General features: G+C 37.0%; 1 long non-coding RNA gene across 2 annotated transcripts in view; it reads left to right on the top strand.

Moving 5' to 3' along the window:
* LOC137862032 (uncharacterized) overlaps positions 1-16,241 on the top strand; it is a 255,059-nt gene that overhangs the window by 62,460 nt on the left and 176,358 nt on the right. Inside the window, exon 3 of one of the 2 annotated variants that reach the window (XR_011100021.1) lies at positions 10,238-11,264. The exons of the other annotated variant lie outside the window; for it this stretch is intronic. This is a non-coding gene — a long non-coding RNA (uncharacterized lncRNA). Of the gene's footprint in view, positions 1-10,237; positions 11,265-16,241 lie in introns of those variants that run through there. 2 annotated transcript variants of the gene reach the window in all.

Below are 16,241 nucleotides of genomic sequence, written 5' to 3'. Positions count from 1 at the left end.
CTAGCATTTGTGTCTGTGTTATTCTGAAAACGTAGTCTTGAAAGTTTATCTAAGGAATATGTGCATAGGAAACTCCATACATATGAAATGCACAGTTATGTGTACGTAGTTTTAGAACTCAGTGCAAGAACTGTGCCTAGATAAGAAGGTGTTGTTCCGATAAAAGTATTTGGTATGTTTGGAAAGAGAACGCTGGAAGTTACTTTTACTTTGCTTGGAGAAATGTTTTCTTGTGACATCCTGCAGCCAAAAAATCAAACGCCGCTTAGGCTTTTTCTCAGAAAACATTAGCTTCTGCTTTTTAAAAAATATATGTTAATCTTACCTTCTAGCTACATCTATTTACAGTTCATTATAGGCTTGTGGTTAAAGCAAAAACTATATGAACTATTTTTATCTAAATTAAAAAGAATCCATTAAAATTCTTAAAACCATGAGAAATGACAGTCTGATATCAACCAGTTTCACGGTCTCTTCATTAGTGGTCTTACTGGTCATCTGGATGCTGCCTTACTCTTGAGTCTGTTTTCATTTTTCCTATGAAATATTTCAGATAGTTGTGAAAGGGTGTTAAAAACCTGCTATGCTTCCCACTTCCACATAGCTTAGCTATGGCAAAAAAAATCTAAACATTTGGCTCAGAGTACATCCATGTCAAACACCAAATGCAGTTGTATTCTTAAAGACAAAACAAACAAAAAATCGCACACACAAAAACCAAACAAACAACAAAACAAAACAAAACACCATAATGAAGAATACGGTTTTGCTGGATGGGAACACTCTCCTTCCCTGAAATCTGAAAATCTCAAAGATGCAAAAGGGTTTCTGTATCATTTATGATTCATAAGTGGATCAGTGTTATTAAAATCCACAGGAGCCCTTTGTTCATCTAGTCAGTCAAAGAGCTGCCCATCAGTCACTGTTCTGTGCAGGAGCATCCTTCTGCAGGTTTCATCTGTTTTTTCAATAACCCCTTGGTGTAAAAAAAAAAAAATCAACTAATTATGCCACTGAAGTACAAAGATTATTAACTCTAGAAGACTCTTGTGCCTTAGCCTTACAGACATTCCAAAAGTGATCTCTTAAGCAAAGGAAGCAGGTTACAGTACCCTTTCTGCACTGCATATTTCCCTAATATGTATTTCCCTAGCCCTCTTGCCATGTAATTTTGTTGTGTTTATAAATTGCTAGTGGTCAGGATTTTTGCCGTTAATACTGAAAACAATTAACAATGAAAGCAAGGTAATTTAGGTTTCTTAGAAAGGAGAAAATAGCATGTGAAGAAATTGATGCACTTTCACAAATCTTGCTTTGTTATTATTTATCGTAAAATTCATATTTCTACATTGTGTTTCTGTTCTCTACAAACATGTAGTGCCTAACAGCTTTGCTGTTCTGCTGTGTTCATGCAAGAAACCTGGCTAGAAAAAAAGAGGTTAAAAGAAGGCGGCAGATAGATGACTTTTAAAGCCAGCATCTAATTTGTTTGTTTACATGATAGCCAGTACAGCCCAGTATTTCTCTCAGGTTGCATATTGCAAAAACAAAAACTCTCAGAGGGGTCAGGCATTGGAACAGGTTCCCCAGGGAAGTGGGGGAGTCACTGGGGAACGTGATTTAGTGGGCAATATTGGTGGTAGGTGGACGGTTGGACCAGGTGATCACAGAGGTTTTCTCCAACCTTAATGGTTCCACGATTCTATGATTTTTCTTAGTTTCTAGAGCCCACCATTAATGTATGTACTGCAAAAGAGAAGTAAGAGTTGCGTGGCAATTACACAGGAGACTGTGGTAAAGTGAGCAGCGATAACATGAATAAAAGAGATAATTAGGCTTTTTTTCTCTTTCTGAAATTGTTTGACATAAATGGCTCTGCTTAGTTACTGCAAAGCATCTAATGCTCGATCCTGAAAAGGTTTTGACCAAATTTGGTTGTGTACGTTCATCTCTGAGGACCTAATAGCACTAGGAATTGTGATTTTCATTTTCTAGCATGAAAAAGTACTGTCTATAAAGGAAAACTTTTATTCTCAGTGATAGCAAATAGATTGCTTCATATTACTGTCATTTAGCTGAGCTTCTCAGAAGATGCTTCAGAACTGCCTATGGCAAAACTGACATCCTCGTGTTTGTTTTAACTGAAATGGAAAGATAGAAGTCATCTGCTGCTTAATTTCTGCTTGGATTCAAATGAAGTTTGTACAAGAAGTGTGATGTGAGTAAAGAGTTTGTGTGCTGAAAAGGACTTTATCAGACTGGATGGAAGTTACTTTTCCCTCAAAGATCAACTTTTTTATACTTCTTATTTGTAAGCCTTCTGTGAAAATCACTCGTGGGTTTCCTGAAACGGGGCTGAAGACCCTGTGCTGTGAGATGCTGATAAGAGTGAAAATTTGGGCTATTAAATAGGAAGAACTGGTTGACTCTGAAGAAGTAATAAAAATTAGGTGAAATCTAGTAGATTCGAGTAACTTCTGCTGTTGGCTGAAAGTATGCCATTGGCGACGGATGAGGGTGTCTTGGCTGACGGCATGACTGGGAGTCACCAACACGACGTGTTAGTCGACCCTAGGATGTATGAAGGAAAAGTAATTCCAGAGAGGTCAGCAAAATACTAGTGCCGTTGTGATAGCCACTGGTAAGAGCTCATCTCTTTATGGGGGGAAAATGGAGCAATGTGAAATCAGGACTGTCTTCCAGTTGGAGAATCGTGCTCAGAGCATCTCTGCATCTAATCATTTCCCAGGGCTCTAACAATTAGCAGCGAGTCAACACTTTTTTTTCCTTAACAAGGAAAGTATGGTAGGTCATTTCTCCTAATGATGCTCTCCGAATGTGTTCAATACAAATGGTTTCGTAATCTGACAAATAGGAAGAATAACATGAAGTGAAAGATTGTTGTTTTTTTTTTTCTAACGAAACATGCTTGGGTTTCTATTAGACTGGTAGAAGGTGTATGAAGAAAACAGCTCTTGAACTCTTTACTAAATTGATATACTAATCAGGACAACTTTTCCCAAAAGGAAAGAGGAGTCCCATGTTGCTTGGACTCTTTCCTATTTTCCTTTTTCTGAAATAGAAGATTAGGAGGTCTCTGCACCGATGTGATAAAACGTTCCCACAAAATTGTATTGTATTGTCGCCTTGAGTTGGTGGTGAAATGAAGTTGTTCGCTTTCAGTGCTGCTTTGTTTTTGACCCCTTTTTGTGAATTCTCTGAGGAAAGAAACATATTCCCATCTTTTATAGTAATCAAATTTATCTGGCATCTCTCAGCCTCTTGCATTACTTATGCTACAGTTGGCCAGCCTTGGGAAGGCTTTAGCAGGTTTATTTATTTATTGTTCTAAAGTGAAGGTTTTTGACTTGAGGTCCCCATATAATCCTAGGGGATTCTGAGAGAAAAACTGAAAGTGCTTTCTGCCATTATTTTTATATAGTTATTATCTGTGAAACTATAAAACAAAACAAAGCACACAAAAAACACAACCCAAAAACCAAACAAAACCCACATGTCCCTTCCCCCCAGCCCCAAACATTCAGAGAGACGGGGAAAAAAAACTTCTTTATCTGAGTTGTGCTGTGAATGTTTTCATTTGGCCGTGAGGGGCTCAGAGAAGCTGATGTCACTGCATTTAATTTCAGTGAGAAATAGAAGTGTTTCATAATTGTTTGTTAATGAAATTTCTTAAACATGTTTAATAGGTTTTCACGTGCCTCTGTTTCGTAAATTGCATCACAGCCTGTAAATATCAGCCAGCTGGGGCTCGTTGCTCTGAAGCTGGGGACACCTTAGTCCTTCCTGAAGGGAGAGCTGCGGCCAGCCCTGCTCTGCTGGAGCCAGGCAGTTTCGTTGTTCACATATTCTGTGTCCTGCAATTGTAAAAAGAGCCTTGTGAAAAAGAGCACTTCATGAGACCTTGCTGAAAATTCAGCATTAGCAAAACTGCCCCGTGCCGTGCTGGTTGGGATCTTGGAATATCAAGATTTGGCTGTATAAAGCAGGAAGCGCCCCATGGCATACAGCAGAGAGTAAGGGGAGTCGAAGTGCTGATACCGAGATGGGAAGCTTTTTGTGGAAAGGTAAAACGGCTGTCTTTGTGGCGGTGCTTTGACACTTGATTCTGCTGAATACAGCTGGTGGGGAAAGCAGCAGAAAGGAATTGAGAGAATTGCAGTGGGAAGGTCTGTGTGTGCTCTGCAACACGGGCTTTATCGGCTGCTGCAACACAGAACTGCTTGCCACAGATCTTCCACAGAAGGCATGAGATAAGCTACAATTAGATAATTAGTCCTGAAAAGTGTAGTTGTTTAGTAGGTTAGTGTTACTGTAAATGTTATTTGTGGAAATGCATAGGAGTGCATCCCATTTCAGATACTTTGCCTCTTTCTCCATGTGCCTACAATTTGAGGGGCTGCTTTTGCACATTGTGCAATGAACGGGGCATCTTCAGTCATCACAACTCTGGTCTTGATCTTTGCTAGATTTAAAAACCAGCACAGCTTGTCTAAGAAGTCTCAAATATTTAACTCATCTTTGGAACAGTTTGGAAGATATGACCCACAGTACTGGCTGTTATCATCTTGGGTAAAAAAAAAAAAAAAAAAGAACTATGTCTATTATACAACACAGGGTTCACTTAGAAAACATGTTGCAATAATATTAAGTTGAAATGGAAATTGAAGACAGGAGATTCAAATGTAAGACAGGCTGTCAATCAGGAAGTCAGATTGAAGAGTATCAGTTAAGGCTTGAGAATAGTGCGTTAATATTAGGCTTATGCTACAGCTCAGTGTAGCATCACCTTACTTTTTTTTTGTGGTTTAAAATAGATTCTCCAGGCTATTCTCTAAATTAGGTTTAGTCAGAGGTAAATTATCAAAAGGCAAAGAAAAGGTAGAGCTACATAAAAACAAGATTTTTGTTGAATATGCTCAGTGAGTCTTCCCGAAAACCCATTTCTTTCACTAGAATGCCTATAGACCACGTTTGACTTTGTAACAGCTTATTTTTTAACTTCTGTTTCTATTGCTGTTTTTCATCAATTTATTTCTGTATTTTAAAAAATGAAATGCTGATTATAAAGGAAATAAAGATGTAATGGGGTATCATCAATTATTTTGCTTTCAAATATGATTTATTTGACTAACAACCTTAAAAGCTTTGACTGATTTAATTTTATTTTATGCTTATGAAATCCACAGAAGGCTGACCTAGCCATCTTCCTCATCTTCTGCTTTGTAAGTCCCAAATGGTGTTTCCCCTCTGATTCTTTGATCCTATGATTTTTTTATTTTTTTTTGGTAAATAAACAGCAATAGTAAGAAAATGTTCATAATACGTTTTAGATGTGCATACCAGTGTAGAGGGATTTTTATTGCAGGAGAAAAATCAAATCCTTGTCACCTAAACTGCTAATTATGTTTGATAAATGTATGGTATATATTTAATGCAAAGAGAATTTAGGAAATAATACACCTTGTGTAATTACAGCGACCGAGCTACTTCCATCAATCTAATTTTTCTGATTCAGGTTCATTTGCATTGCATTATTTTTATTAAATGAGCTTTCAGTGGAAGTACTGCTCTCTGTCAAGAACAAGCATCAACTACTGAAATATTTCAACCTGCATAACTGCAGTTTGCACATCATGTGCATCATGCATGGCTGCTCCGTGGCAGCAGAGATGCATGGACGTTCACAGCAGACATGCAAACACGCACAAATGTGGCCATTTCACATAGGTAAACGTAGCAGCTGAAAAGAGGTGCCTGTACGGAATAAATTTATGTAACTTTACGTTTTTCTTTGGTTGTCTCTACACATACATGTGCTTGGTTGGACCTGCAACAGTTCTTTAATGTCATCCCCAGTACAGTGGAAGGATTTGGTAGACTGGGGCGGGTTCTGCAACAGCCAAACATTGGGAAGCTGCTTTTAGTTCAGCATCAGCAGGTCCTAAGGAAAATTGTGCTTCCTCTTGTAGTGCTAGTCTGGAATGGTCTCAGTTGTCCTAACCTGATCCTATCCTCCCGTTCTTCTCATGTTTTCCAAGTAGTAATCCAATCATGTTCTGAGCACTTCCAGTGAAATGGTGTGGGTTATTGTGTCTGTGTTAAAGGAATTTGCCCATTCACAGAGGAAGCTGTTCCCTCTCTCATATAGAGTTAAATACTTTTGTGATCGGGACAGGTGCGAAAAGAGAGAAAAAAGGGACTCGGTTACAGGTGTGCATAAGTTTCTGCATGAGAAATGGAATTTTTGTGTTTCTATCCATGAATGCAAATTGTGTGACTTCACACAGTCTGCTACCTCTCTGATAGTTTTCCTCTAAACAAGAGCTGATCGTTCTGTTCCTCCCCTTCACTTCTGACACAAAACTGCTGCTGCTGATCCAACACGAGACACTTGTGATCTTAATTAGTATCCCAGTAGTATCCCAGAAATGGGGTAACTGCAGAGATAACTATCGCATCTTTCTCCTTCTGTTCTTTTATATCTTCGCACATTTTCTGTCCTTCCCATCTGTGCAGTACTTTCGTGCTGTCACAGTTTTTCACCATAATGCAGTGTTGGAAATCTCTTATCTTTTATTTAGTGAAAAAATAGGCTCTTTTCCTTCCTCTTCATTTTCCCCTGCCAACCAATTACTAAACTTCAACTTCAAAAAAAGACCCCTCCTCCTTCCATATAGACAATATATACATGAGTGTATTTGAGTGCATTATATGTACATACAGGTGTGTATATATATATATAAAAGCAAAATTTGGGAAATGTGTTTTCGGTGACAGTACTACTAACTGTTAGTGCATATGTAGTCGTAAGTTCTAGGGAAGATGAATATAAATGTAGCTTACTGTATATACAGTTTTATTTAATAATTTTCTTATTGGCCCCTGCTCTCTTCTGTGGCTAATTTTGCCTTTGTTCCTAGAGAGTGGACTTGCTCTTAAAAACAGAACCTTGATATTACATTAATAATTTAAAGGATGAGAGTTGAAATAATTCAGAGCAAACATGTTTCCAAACATGAATCCTTTAATGTAGTATCCAGAGTTGTTCTCTGCTGTCAGTGTATGTGAGGTGCCGACACGTCCTGTGCAGCCATGCAGCGTCTTTCATATGTTTTTCTTTTAAATTGAGGTTGCTTTTAGGCATCTGTCTTTTGTGTTTTACATATATGGGATTTTGGGTTCACTTCTAAATATTTGCATTCATATTTATAATACATTAATTTGTTAGGTGCATTAGGAAATGTTATTTTATAAAGAAATGAAATGTTTTTGAACATCTGTAAGAGAAGCTTGCAAATCGCACTTGGTAGCAGAAGGTGGACAGGGGGTGCCTATGGAGAAGGGTGAGATTGTCTTTCAATTCCAATCGCTTGTCTATCAATTGTCTTTATTTCTGGTGTCTCCCAGGCATAGTTCATAGTTCGTAAACTTTGGAAGAGTACAAAAGATGTCCTTTGTTGTAGCTGCAGCACACAGAGAAGGAATTGCTTAGAGGGGGAAAGTAACCAGAAATGTTTTAGCTGGTCAGAGGCCTCCTAGCTGTGGGCTGCTTAGACCATGTCCTGCAGCATTATCTGTTGTTCAAATTTAGTTCCTGCTCCTAAAGGCAGAAGCTTCTAAAGCTCCATTCTTTAAATACTACCTAGCTTCTTATGTCTGGTAGTAATTTTTGTTGATGAGCCTAACTTTTCAAAAAGACCACAACAGAATTGCCACTGATAGGAGAAGAGAAGAACGTGAGGTGGTTCTTGTGGTACAGTACTGGTATTTGCCTAGGAGAGAGACAGAGAAATGTGGAACAAGAAACACAAGTAAGAGAAGTAGGAAAAAGTGGGTGATGAAGGAGAATGCAAAGCAGCAGCATTTGGGAAATGAGTGTCCGCTGACAACATACCTGGAGGCTATTTAAAAAAATCAAACTTACCTTTGAAATATTTGAAGCACTTGCAGTTGTCAAGATGCTCAGGGAAGTGTTTTAAGTATTCCTACATTTAAAGAAAATTAAAATAAACTACTAATAGAGTGTGTCAGCTGACAGACCAGCAGTGAGCTGTCAGCTTGCAGCACTCCTGCAGCAGGACGCAGGTCTGAGAAGAAATGCAGAGACTGCACGGGGAAGGCTGTGGGTCGTGGTTGTGTTGCTCTCCTTGAAAATAAATCAGTACATCTTTGTATCTGCAAATAACGTTCTTCTGAAGGTTGCACTTAGTTACACCTACCATATCAGTGTAATAGGTTAAAATCCTGCTTTGCCCTGAATCAAAGAAATGTTGATAATATAGCAAATTTACGACTTTTCCTTGTCCTAGAAATCATTGTGACTTCTCTCAGTTACTTACTTTAAATGGGGCTCTCCAAAAGAAGAAACCTTTCCTTTCGTAGTACCAAAACCACTCAGGAGTCTTGAGCACTACAGTATTAGCAGCCATTAAGGGAGTGCATAGCGTTTGAAATTTTTTTCCAAAGTGCCTGTCGTCTGTCATTTGGAAATCCATAGGGGAATAAGAATAAAATTTGGCATTTTAATTTGCCAATAGACTTTTTGTTATCATCCAAACAGTTATGTAAATAAAATAAAGTAAATATTGTAAATCCTTAGTACTACCTTGATTATACATTCTTCTCAGGCTTGACCCTTTTCAACAGAGAAAAGTAAAACAGTTTATTTTTTCAGCATAGTTGTACTCAGTCATAGATTTGTTAAAGTTTCAACAGTTTCCTTTAAAAGGATACTGACTACAGCTTTGATTGGATATCCCATATAACTTCACTTAATGTAATGATTAATGTTAATAGATAAATGCTTTTTTCTCCTTAAAACAATTGCATTCATTAAGTACAATTCATTGGCAAGAAAGCTGTGAACTGATTGTAAACTGTGAAGTCCTGGGACTAGTTAAAAATAATTCATCCGTTCCCTATTTCTGTGTACCATGTGCATTAATTCTGGGGAAAACAAACAAACAAAAGTAAATAATTTCCATTAGTCTAATGGAAATAGTGGGGTAACGGCACAGTTTCTCTGCTGTGTAATAATTATATGTTTTATTTGGAGAATAAAATAGTAGGATACTGTAAGGAACTATATATGGTTACTACTAGCGTAAACCATAATATTTATTAAAATAAGTGTTTTTCAGTTCTAAGTAGTCACCAGTAATTAAAATTAATGTTAAAATTATTGCAACGATTATTGTATTTTTTGTATGTTTGTTTTTTACGCTTAAAACAATAATTTGCAGTAGAAGATAAAATGCAGAAAATAATTCCTTATCCTGGTCAGATGGCCTATAACTACTTGAAATTTTCAGAGTTCTTAATAGCTTACAACACTTCTGCTAGCATGCATATTTGGTCATAAAATCATTACAGTTCCACTCGGCAACCTAATATATTCTCTCGGCGGTAATTAGTGCAAGTGTTTCAGTTCCCTACTGCATCAAACCAAGAAAGAGCGCTCCGCGAACTTGTCCTTGGCAGAGGGCTGCTCCAGATATTTCACAGGAACATGTAAGAAACTCCATAAAATGCAACTAATGGATTATTTCATTGATTATAGATTTTAAGGCCAGAAGGGAGTATTAAATCATATTATGTCCTGTATAACATATGCCATTAAAATTAGCCTAGTTAATTCTGTATTAAGCCTATAAACTTGCGTTTAAACAGAGTATATACTGTACTATTTCAATTTGCCTTCCTATGGATATTTCAAGACAGGAAGATTCTGTCATTTCCTTACTATTCAGTCAAATAGTAAATTGAACACCTTTTTGTTTGCGTTTGCTTAGCTTCAGCTTCCAGATGTCGGTCCTTGTTCTGGACCTTTTTGACAAGATAGACTTTTACTATCCGATACTTGCCGTACACGGAGATACCTTTATACCTATATTTTCTTTTTGATAAGCTAAATACGGGTTGCCTATAACTTACTTAAATGTGTTTTTTTAGTTTGTCAATTGGCTTTTGGTGCTGGACATCAGCACTGTCTGCAGTATTCCTACACTGGTCTCATCAATACCATACATGTATCTAGGCATGAAATCACTTTCCCATTCCTTGTTCCCACAGAGTGTTAGGGTCTCCACATTACAAAGATCTCCTGAATATTTTGTCTTCATGGTTCTGAAATCCTCTGTCTCTTTATTTCTAGGTGTAAATATTTTGTATTGAAATATTGAAAAATCTGTAAAATCCCAATGGACCTGTTTTGCAGGTAGTTCATGCCATGCTGGACCGTGAGACCATTGTTTTCTCACAGCTTTTGCCATTCCCCAAGCTTGTGTCACCCACAAGTTTTATCAGCAGTCCTGCGTACATGCTGGGAAGCATTACTTGGTGTCTTTGATTCCACTGCAAAGCAAACGAGCTGTTAAAAAAGGAAAATGTTTTGCAACATTAGAAAAAAATAATTTGTAAGGAAAGAAATCTATAAATCAGCTTCTTAGATCACCTCCAGAGGAAAGCTTGGGAAAAACAAATGACTTTCTCAAGTTTGGGGTGTAGGTTTCAAATGTGATCTGGCGATTTCATTGAATTATTTGAATTTTACTGTGAACTGTTTGATTTTATTGTACTAGTTGAAATTTTGAACTATATGGTATTTCTATTTACAACAGCAAATGGAATATAGCAATTACATGTTATTAAGCTTCTGCTTAAATTAGCTTATTGAGCACTAACAAGTGTGTTAGTAGGTGATTTAATAAATGGATTAATCACTTGTCTGCTGGTGTAGAGTCTAGAAGGCTAAAGGCACCTCAGACTTTTGCTGGTGTACATTGTTCATGTGGATGCCTCTGATTATTAAATTAATTATTTGATCAAATTCTTTCATAAAATCATTTGTGAGAAAGTGTGAACAGTTGTCTTATGGTTGTTTGTTCACTTTGACCAGGAGTTGTATATCTGGCAAGAACTCCAGCTTCTTTCAATCTAATTTTTCAGGTTGCTTAACCCTAGGTTTTACCCAGCCGACCACTAAGCAAGTAGTGTTGATTATAACCTGGATACGCTATGGATTGGTTTTTTATTTGCTTGTTTTGTACTAATCAGTAGTTTAGAGAAATGAAAATTCTAAATGTCTTAAAATTGCAGCTCTGTAAACATAATTGATATCGCCTTATAAATTAAAAGCTTTTATAACAGCTTTCTTATCTGACATAACAGTTTAATGTCTGTATTCTGGCAAACTTTATTTCATATCTATCTCTCTATATAAATTAACTGAAAATCCCTCTGAACTGTGTTGTTGGCTTTGGTACAGGGCATGAAATAATTTTTCCATCTTACCCCACCGTTCTCCAAAGGTCAGACTTTAAATTGGGCTGTTACTGTCTTGCTGCAGAGTTTCCAAGCTACGTTAATTTTTGGTCTGCCATTGATGGATGGAGCAGTTTGAATTCTGACATGCAGCAGCCTGACTGGAATGACCTGCAGAGGCAGATGTCAGCCTGTTATTTCATGCCCGTTTGTCAGAAAGAAAAAACAGTGCCTTTTTTTTTTTTTTTTTAAAGCAGTTCTTCTTTTATACATATAGAGAGTACTTGTAGGTAGATGTGCTTTTTGATATACGTACATATAGAGAGCCCTATAAAAATCACATATATATTTCTCATTTGTGGAAGACCTGTTTCGGTATCTTGAGTATTTGTTAGTGACCACAGATAATACTGTGACGATTAACGTTATTTTTTAGAGCAAAAAAGGGTAATACCAATTAAATTACAGTTACAAAATAATTTTCTTTGTGATCCTATTTTTGTGAATTCATACTATACCAGAAACATTTTACGTCTTTGCCATAGTTTTCTCTGTGCATGCTTACTGGGTGTGCAGGAATATTCTTTTCATGTTAGAGCAAAACTTTAATCCAAAAATGAACACAGGGAAGGGATTTTTTTCATTAAAACATAGAAATAAAACATAGAAATCAATGCAATGGACTAATGCAGGCAGCAAGAGCTGAAGTTTTACACATGAAACTTAGATTACTCTTTGCTCAGGACAACCAATTTGGTTGATATGAGGGGAAAAATGGAAACAGTTAAAGAATTGAGCATCACGTTAACATTCATGGTACTGAACAGATTTTAGCAAAGCCTTAGAGTGGCCGTCTTCCCTTTCTGCCTCTGAAATACACGCCGGCTGGTCCTGACCAAGTGGAGCACTAAGTTAGCAGTGTCAGAAGCACAGTCCTTTAGGCTTTTCTAGGGATGATGTCATAAAATTGAAAGAAATGGGAAAAATGAATTCTGGGGTGATACTGTGACCTTAAAGGAGTGAATAGAACTAATTTTTATAGGATCAGAATTTTATCTTGTGATCCTTTTTGCTTTGATCATTCCCCAGTTTGGATACTTTCTTTAAATACTAAGCTCTACTTGTTAAATTAAAACTAATTTTTTGTTCCTTAAGTTCTCAGATCATTGGGAAAATACATCTAGCTAGGGAAAAGAGATGCAACAGAATTCACATTCATGGCCTGGTTGGAATTAAGTAAGGGTTAACACGTTAAGCATAAAAGTATGAAACAGTTGCAGTGCAAATTGCAGATAATCCAAAAATTAATATCAAATAATAACGATGGGTGCAGGTCCATTTTAATACCAAATCCAAATAATTTTAAAGGTCATTTTTATCACCAATGTACATTTTAACACTGGATTATGTTAAGTTACTCCTTCCTTTAAAACAAACCAACCAACCAAAAAAATAAAAACCAACAACCCAAATAACTACAATAACAACAAAAAAATCAAACCACAAAAATAAAAGACAAAACCTAAGTTGTGATTGCAAGGTGTTGAACCACAATCAGGAAAGCATCAAAAGAAAAGCCTCTGAAGAAGACCAAGTGATTAGGATAGATTAATAGTGAACAGGAGAATCTAGTCTTATGCTGTAGTTAAAGGAGCAATTGTAATCCTTGGTTCTATACAAAGGCCAATATCCACTAGGAAAATGGAAAAAACCTTGTGTATAATATCAATAAATACAGGTTGTATGCTTTTTAGCAGAATGTGTAGACATCTGTTAAAACAGACCAGCTACAGATCGTGTGGATTCCCTGTCACTGCCTGCCTTGATTTCAAGTCGTTCCCTTGTAACATAATTGCTGAAATAGAAGTATGGGCTTGATGCAGAAATTATTACAGGAGTTTCTCTGTCCAAAATTATGTACAAGACAATATTCTAACAGTTGATTCTCTCTGAAGAAACTAGGAGTCTTTAATTTCTCATGCCTTTTAAAACAGGCAGTAAAGATGACAATTTCTGCTGATCCAGCATTGGGTCAATGCAGACAGAAATCCACAAAATAAAAAATTGCAAATTTTTAGAAATATTAATAACAGCGGGGTGGTAGTTGTGCTTCCGAGTGAGTGCTCAGTATAAGCCTTAGGAAGTAATAAATAGCTGCTTGTTTTTAAAAGTGTTGCTGGAAAATATACAGGATGAGTTATTAAAAAAAAAAAAAAAAAAGAAAAAAAAAAAAGAAAAGAAGTACTGATCCCATTGTTCGCTGCTTGAAAGGGGAAGTTTCCCCCCCATCCATATACGTTAGGATTTTTCTAAGATCTCAGCTGTGGAACTGACTGCATTCCAGCCAATGCAGCATAATTTTACATGGACAGTTCACTAAAATGCTAGGAATTCAGTAAAAATGCAGCATGGGAGATACTGTAGTGCAATGGCAGGAGCCTGACAAACAGTTTTGCTTATGGCTGGAATTTTTTTCAGCTGGTGAATCCTCTAAAAGTTTACAGTTGAGGTGTGAACCCCCACATTGCAGATCTCAGACCGCTGGCCAGAGGCTTGCTGTTTTGTTTTTCTTAAATGCTTTTCATATTCCTATTGCTAACAGGTTGATCTTCCTTGTGGGGCCACAGCCTGAAGGTTGAAACAACTGCATAGACACAACATTTAGCAGCAATGGAACAGTGCACCTCCACTTGTCTTCTTTTCTCAAGACAAAGAAATGTCAGAAAATCTTGCGTGGTCATTCTCATGACATTGCTTATTCTCTTCCACCAATATATGCTGTCTCTCATTCCAACATCTTATCTCTGTTTACATAGCTTCATTAGAAACACATTTTGGGGAAAATTAAACATGAAAATACTGGCAGTTAGCTCTTTTTTGTTATGGCAGAAAAAAAAAATCATTTCTTTTAGAGTTCTTTGCTTCTTACCTGGGAAAACCACTCAAAGTTTCTTGAAATTGTTAGTGAGTTGAAAGTAGAAATTGCATGTGCTATTTTATGGCTATAATTTGTATGAATTTGGGTGTTTACTAATTATTTGATAAAGTATTTCTAAAGAAGAATTTTGCAGATGAGGGTTTGATAAGCAAGGTCTGGGTAGCTCAGTGCTTTTTAGCTTTGCCATTTGAGAGACACCTGACACTGCTCTTGCACAGTGTAGCTGAAACAGGGTTGACTCTGTTTTTCCTACTGCTTTTCCATTTATACATAATTGCCCCAAATTGATGCTGGATGCTGAAGCCCATTAGTTTACAAGATTTGCTTCCAAGCGTTACAGATTATCAGGACAGGAGCGGCATTTTCCCGTTTCAGAATTCATTAATAGAGACTTCCAGAACCCCTTCACCCCTTGTTCTTCCCATTTCCACTGAACGTCCTAGGATGCAGGCCTTCTCACATCAACAGGCTCATTGAAAATTGATCTGTTAAGTTAATCACTTGGGTGTTAAAGGACTGAAAAATGTTTGACAACATCTCTTCTGTTGGTCTTTGGAATGACAAAAGGAAATAAGGTAATTTGTTTTCTTTATCAGGTTACTGCTATAACCCGCTGTTGTGGTTTCAAACATACTCCATGATGTGTCTTTGCTCTCTGGCTGAATACAGAAGCCAATTACTTTTTACAGATTATTATTATTATTATTTTAAGTTCTAAGCTAGAAACTAAATATGACTATGCTGCTTGAAATGCCAGTTATAATGACCTTGGTAGAAATAACTGTGTGTGTTGAGGGGGTGGTTGCCTTCTGTTAATGGACTAATTCATATTCTTGGTTTGAGATAAGGTCCTGTGCGTCTGTTTCTGGATTTGTCACGTTGCTCAGGTAGACATTATGCATCTGTTTCTCACTGAAGATCATAATAGCGTATTGTACAGCTGTTGGTCAATGTCGGCTTCCTCAAAGTGTGTAAACACTGCAACGAGTCCTGGTGGGAAGAGCCGGGTGGAGGTGCCAGCAGCGCTGGGTCTCTGCGCTGCTGCGAAAGTCGCCTTCAGACCATCACCAGCAGAGAGCTTCCATGGCTTTCTGTAGTTAATTAGTAAAACGTCTTCATAGGTGATGCCAATTCAGGATCCACAAAGGTCTAGATAAAAGCTCAGGAGTTGATTATATTATCAACTATTTAATCTTATTGATTAGTATATTAGCGATTAAATAGTAATTAGATCCTTACTAACAAGGTCATATGAATCTTGGGGTAGCTTCAGCATTCAAACCAGATTATTTCAACTAGCAAAAAAAAATGACATTACTGAAAGTTGATTCAGTGTGGAAACTACAGGCTGTTCCACATTCCCATGATTTAGGACAAGAAATGTTCTTGGCCTTTGAAAGATTAAATTTAAGCTTTAAGACAGTGAAATCCAACTTTATAACAAAAGGTGAGCACCAAAAAATACGAAGTAATGTTAGGAGAAGAACAGAAACTAACTCCTGAATCTGAGACTGCTAGAATGGTGAGGAATAATTAATTCTTCAGGTGCCATCCATTACTAAAAGTATTCTTTCAACAGACCTGAGAATTGTCTTCTAGTGGAAATTGTACAATTACCTATGGAGTAAATGGTCTAGCATACAATGATATGTCAAAACGCGCCTCGAGATGTATGTCAGCACTTTTGTGCAGAAGAGGGAAATGAATCAGAGGCATGCCTGCACTGCTCTCCCTGTGCTGGCACTTCTGAAGTCCCATTTCATCCGCTGCAGTTACTGTGAAGTTTGTGAAAAATTGTTAGGGCTTTTTTCTCCCATTTTTCTACTTCTGTAATGTAATATTTTTAATGAAGTAATCAAATCCAAAATTTTCTTACAAATCTTTTATCTTTTTCAGAATCAATTTTAAAAACATTTTTTCTGTGAAAATGGATGTCCTCATATGAGACATAGGTATTGAAATACTCAGTGTGTAAGAACCTCGGTATATAAGAACTCGTCAGCCTTTTAAAATACCCTTT

Source organism: Anas acuta, chromosome 10, assembly GCF_963932015.1.
Source record: "Anas acuta chromosome 10, bAnaAcu1.1, whole genome shotgun sequence".
NCBI classification, from domain to species: Eukaryota; Metazoa; Chordata; class Aves; order Anseriformes; family Anatidae; genus Anas; species Anas acuta.
Note: the sequence above shows the minus strand (reverse complement) of the source record. Positions and strands in the feature narration are given on the sequence as shown.